Raw genomic sequence first — 6,111 nt, 5'->3', positions numbered from 1 at the left:
TTTCCCTGGAGCGTTGGTGGCTGAGGGGTGACCTTTAGAGGTTTACAAAATTATGAGGGGCATGCATAGCTTAAATAGGTAAAGTCTTTTCCCTGGGGTGGGGGAGTCCACAACTAGAGGGCATAGGTTTAGGGTGAGAGGGAAAAGATATAAAAGAGACCTAAGCGGCAACATTTTCATGCAGAGAGTGGTACATGTATGGAATGAGCTGCCAGAGGATGTGGTGGAGGCTGGTACAATTGCAACATTTAAGAGGCATTTGGATGGGTATATGAATAGAAAGGGTTTGGAGGGATATGGTCCAGGTGCTGGCAGATGGAACAAGATTGGGTTCGGATATCTGGTCGGCATGGACGGGTTGGATCAAAGGGTCTGTTTTTATGCGGTACATCTCTATGACTCTATATTTTTTTTTAACAAGAAAACCTGTTCTGATCAAATGAGGAGAAAGAAAAGTATGGGCTCATTCTCTCCCCCTTTGCCTGATTGTAGCACCACTTACATACAACCCAATTTTGAAGAAGGCTCACTGGATCTGAAATGCTAACTGTGCTTTCTCTCCCCAGCTGCTGCCAGACCTAATGAGGTTTTTCCAGTAACTTCTGTTTTTGTTTCTGATTTCCCGCATCCTCAGTTCTTTCGGTTTCCAATTATGCAAAACCTTTGGGGGCAGAATTTGAGCTGCAAATGCTAATTAACAGTCAATTACCTATGGAATTCTCTACCTGAGAGAGCAGTGGAGGTTGAAACCTTGAATGCATTGAAGGATGAATTGGAAAGGTTTTGGATGTACAAGTGAGTCAATGCTAGTGACCAGGAAAATGGAGTTGAGGCTAGTGGCCAGGAAAATGGTGTTGAGGTTATGACATTTCTGACTGGTACAGTAGGTTTGAGAAGCCAAATAGACTTCTCCTGTTCCCATTTCTTATGCCGTTACACTCCTAGATGCCTTCTCTCCACCATTTGGATGGGAGACAGTGGTTAACAAGTGATTTTCGAAACAGATGAACTAATTGTTCACATCAGCCTTGGAGAATTTGAGCACCTAAGCTCATTCATAGAGAAGTGAAAAAAATTCATTGCATAATGAGGATAGGAGTGAGAGTGTTAGCCATGATTTGGGCTCAAACTTGAAAACTGAGAGGTGTGAAGCCAATGCCTAACCACATAACCACTCCAGGCAGCGGTGTTCAGGCATATGTCTGTACATTCTCATCACCACAATAAGGTATGTGTTAGCATAATGACAAAGATATGATACTTTCACAACTTACAAAAAGTGCGTTGGAAAGTGCTTTGCTTTCAATGGAAATTATTTGCATATCCCACTAATATGTCATGTTCGAGTAATCAGCTTCAGATCAGACTCCCAATGTTTGGAACTCTCTTTAAGAACATAATCTGTGAAAAGTACTGGGACAATTTGATTCAGCAATATTTTCTTGCCATTTATTTCCACTAGTTGCTGCCTCAACAACTAATCTCTGAAATGCATTGGAATATAATTGTTGGTTGGATCAAGGGACCAAACAGTGGGGAATATGTCAATGCAGACTGGAATTCAGAGAGGAAACAGAACTTAGGGATAAATAGTACAGAAAGTCCTTGTTTAACACTGCCGGTTTAACTTTAACTTACTTCAGTAGTTAATGGGCCTGCAATCTCATTTAATGTCATGAGATTCAATTTAATGTGTTTCCTACCTGACCCAGCTTCTGTGCATCAATCACATAGAGGTTCCTCGTACTTACCACAAAGTGATTACCTTGCATCAAGCTCCGAATGGTTCCCTGCTTCAATTGCAATATGGCTAACCCCTGTACCAGGCACCAAGTGGATCCTCCCACACCTGACTCAGTCCTAAATAATTGTACATCTCCCTGTGACTTGAAATGGCTTCCACAGTCCGATATGATACTGGAGTGCCAATGTGAGCAAAAGCTATGAAGGAAGCAATGCTGGTAAGAGGCAAGGGCAGCTTCCACTATGTTAAAAATAATGTAGCCAGTGTCTTTCTATTTGTCACAACTTCCTGAGGAGGAATAGCAGATAGCAGTTTACTCGTATCAAATCTCCTCAAAGGAAAATTGGTAAAAATGAACATAATGCTTGGATAATCAGCCAAGCAGTCTGTGCTGCTCTGGAATCTATGAAGGAGCCCCTCAACTTCTGGTTTATACAGCAAATGGGATCACTGCAAATTGTGATGCAGTTGCAGTTCTCAGTGTCAACCATTGTGTCTCAGCGTTGGTTGTTATTGGTTTTGCAAAATCCAGGCTGGGGATAATAACAGCCCCATCACTTCAGCAACTCGGTTTCTCACCCGTAGCCGGAACAGGAAATAAATACATTTGCGTGGAGAAGAAAGAAGAAAGGAGCAGAGAGTTTGGTAAGAACAAGGTGAAGAGGATGTGGGCCACGGCATTTGGTGAGCTTTGCATCAAAAGCAATTTGGGTTCAATTTTTCCTTGGGCCTCCGGTTTGTGAAGGCTTGAGCAGGAGGAAGTTACATTTTTCTTCTGTTAACTTTTAAAACATACTTTTTTTAAGCATTAGGACTTGCAGACTACGCCGTTTCAATGTTATTCTTTTGCTGAAACTGAGGCTGTTTCAGAACATATGGGCTATTTTCAATTCCGACATCATGGATTCCTTGAAGACTGCAGCTGAGGTGTTGCACTTTAAAACCGACAACAATGAGGCTGAACAGGAATGTGCTAAGACCTGTGATAAGACTTGGCCTGCACACATCATTCCACACTTACACCTCCCTTGAGAGTGAGAGTATTAGATCAGTGATGATTCCATATATCTCTACAGGCAGTTGGACTTGAAGTGGGATCATCCAAAGATACCACGCGTATGATCAAATGGAAAACAAAATGTTTGTTTAGCAACACAAAAGATCAAGGGCTGCAAAAAATATGAAGGGCCATATGTTCTTTACAGGAAACAGGAAAGAACGTGTGCTTGCCATTTAACAAACAGAGTATTAAGCAATGAAACAAAGGCAGCTTATTCATCCGAGAAGCTGGTTTCAGTTTGGTTACCTCTAGCCTCTCAGCTCGATGATACATTGCTCTGTCATGGTCTGATGGACATCACGCCTGGTAAATGTTCTGTTCATAGGATGGCCATTTTCCATTTTGTCCATATCTAGGATATCCCTCTTGGTTGTCACAATAATGCAATAAAGCGGGCAGTAGTGCAAGGCTCTGCTGGAGTATCCAGACATTGAATCATCATCTTAAGGAAGCCTCTGGTCAGGTGAACGTGTGAACAGTGTCCTATCTTTATTCTATGGCAGTCTGAGTGCTTCATAAAGGTGTTAGGAGCCATGTTGTCTCCCAGCGGCCATTCCTGTTTGGCCCAAGGATCTTTGAAGGAGACAGGAGCTGAAGAGTTCTCCAGTAAGTCAGAGTCATTGCCGATTCCGGGATATCTGGCACTGACTTCCAGAATTTGGAATCAATGGTCACCTGTAATTTGAACTTTGATGAAGTGCACACTTTTTCTATTGATGAACTCTGCAGATTGGTGATAGGCTGTTCTCAAAGCAATGTGGCACAGTGAATATCTCCCTGGCAGAGATGATGGAGGATACCACTGGCCAAGCGTTTTGACTCTCCTTGTCATGGAGGAAGTATATGGAGACCTGTGCTCTGGGGAAAATGGCATTAGTTACATCACGGAAGTGTGTTTCTATGTTGAAGAATGGGAGATACCACACACCCTCCCCAATTGTTCATGGAAATGAGCCACAGCTTAAAGTTTAAGGGCAGCCGTGACCTTGACAGCCACCAGGGTGGGACTTCCACTTAGTCTTTCTGAGCACAAGTGATGTTGCAGTTAATGGGACAGTTCAGTGATCATGGGCTGGGACGTCCTTACTGGTGCCTACATTATATTTCAGAGAATTGCTAAAATTGACAGAAAAGCCTGTAGATGAAGGGTCTCAACATTCTCCTTCATCTTCTCGGTGAGTTTCATCTGCTGCTTTGCCCCTTGGAGGTGTGTGGCAGCCACTGAGGGTGAAGTGCTCTTTTGAACATACTGTTGAAATCACTGAGGGTGAAGTGCTCTTTTGAACATACTGTTGAAATAGTCATTGCTGTTTTGTTCTACATTGTCCTCATAGTTACACCAAAGCCACAGAGACTTCTCTTGACACCGTGGTCTCTCCATGTGAGATATCTCAGCAGATAATCTGTGGGAAATGTTAGTAAAATATCTCAATGTTTTGAAGGAACTCCTGGAACATATTATGAAACGTCATATTCTGCCGTCATGCTGCTGTTAAGTGTTGTTTTCCAGGGCTTGTTGTGGAAGCTGAAATGGAACACTCGACTGTCACTTTTAAGTGTTTTTTTCTCATTACTGTTGCTGAGCTGACATGACGTAGAGCCAATAGTGGGCATCATCTAATGGTTATGATTGATTGAGGTATAATTTTTAATGCGTGTTCTTGGTCAGTGGCTGACTTGCTGATGAAGTTCAAATTGAAGTCAGAGTGGGTGATATCAGTCAATCAGTGAAAGCATGATTACTGCAATCACCCCTAGGAGAGCCTCCAATTTCAAAAGGATTACTCTATGCCCTGCCTCTAAAAAAATGTAACATACTCTGTGCATCCTGTCGTGCCAACCAATTTGTGCAAATTTGCATAGTAAACTATCCATCTCACATGCCATGTCTACGTGTTTCAGAGGTGTTTGTAGCCAGTGCTACCATGATCTGTTTGAAGCTCCCTAACCCACTTCTGGAGCTTCCATTAGCCTCTTACACAGTACTAGGTCCCACCTTATAATTACTAATTGTCCCTATTACTGTTACCATTCCCTCAGTGATCAGTACAATGAAGTCCACCCCAGTTGCTCACTTTCCTCAAGATAGCATTGACTGCCACCAGTAAACCCCTAGATCATTCCAAACTTCCAGGACCAACTTGGCAGTACAGCCCCGGACTAGCTTCTCAAAACTGACCAGCTTTATTTGCCAGATTAAATTTGTTTGCCACAGGACTGACTGTGGTTCAATCACTGGTCTGCAATGGCATAGATCCCTAAACTCTAATCGGACCAAGTTCCTGAATGATTGTGGCCAGTCCACTGGACGAGAATCAGATGAGTCGCTTAATAGACTGGGACTGTATCCCACTTACTGACTATAGAATCCTTTCACATCCCGAGGGACTGCTAACCTTTGACTTCCACCTTTGACAAACACAGTGTGTTTGCTGTGTGAGCTGCTGGCATATGCTGACGGTCTTACATCAATGTAATATGGTTCTGCAGAACAACATTCTCATCCCTGATGTGAGCAATTCTTTAGACAAATGGTACTCCCCATCATCACAAGCTGCAAGCGTCTTCCCTGTGTTTTAAGCAGTGCAGGCCATACAACCTGGCCGCCTGGAGCTCAGAACTAAAGACCATTTGTGATACGAGCCACTCAGAGGCTGACAGCCCATAGGTCAATGGTCAAGTCAGCAAGTGCGCACTGAGAAAGAAATGTGAAGTAGACAGAGGTTGGTAGCCTCCAACCAAGCAGGAAAATGAGTGAGTGCTAAGAGACATAAGATTGAGATGCATGAATGGGCCCTGTGTGAAAGTGATCTAACAGAGGAATACTGCTGAGCACCAATGGAAAGTGTTGAAGGATTGAAGTGATCAATGAGATGCATTGAAAGGAGATGTGATTATGCGGTGAGGCTAGTGACTTGTTGATGTCGACCTGTGTGGATAAAACATTGATTGGGTTGATGGCCAAGGGGCATTCAGTGAAGAAGTATTTGCCTATTGGCTGGGATAAGCATGAAGCAAGCTGCAGCAACTAGGTACTTGCTCTGATTTATGTTGGAAATTTATACAGGCTCTTGTTTATCAGTGAAGAGGAGAACTGGAAAGTGGCATTCAAATAAAGAGCAATGGAAATACCTAAAAACAAAATAGTTATCATTGACATTCTTCTTAACATTAAAATTCTGGCTTTTACACTCTTCCCTTTCTCACAATACCCACTGCTGTATCGGAGTGGGGAGGGGGAGGAGTGGGGATGGGGAGGAGTGGGGATGGGGAGGAGTGGGGTTGGGGAGTAGTCGGGATGGCGAGG

Source organism: Chiloscyllium plagiosum, chromosome 13 (genome assembly GCF_004010195.1).
Source record: "Chiloscyllium plagiosum isolate BGI_BamShark_2017 chromosome 13, ASM401019v2, whole genome shotgun sequence".
In the NCBI taxonomy this organism is placed as follows: Eukaryota; Metazoa; Chordata; class Chondrichthyes; order Orectolobiformes; family Hemiscylliidae; genus Chiloscyllium; species Chiloscyllium plagiosum.
This window is presented reverse-complemented; position numbering follows the sequence as displayed.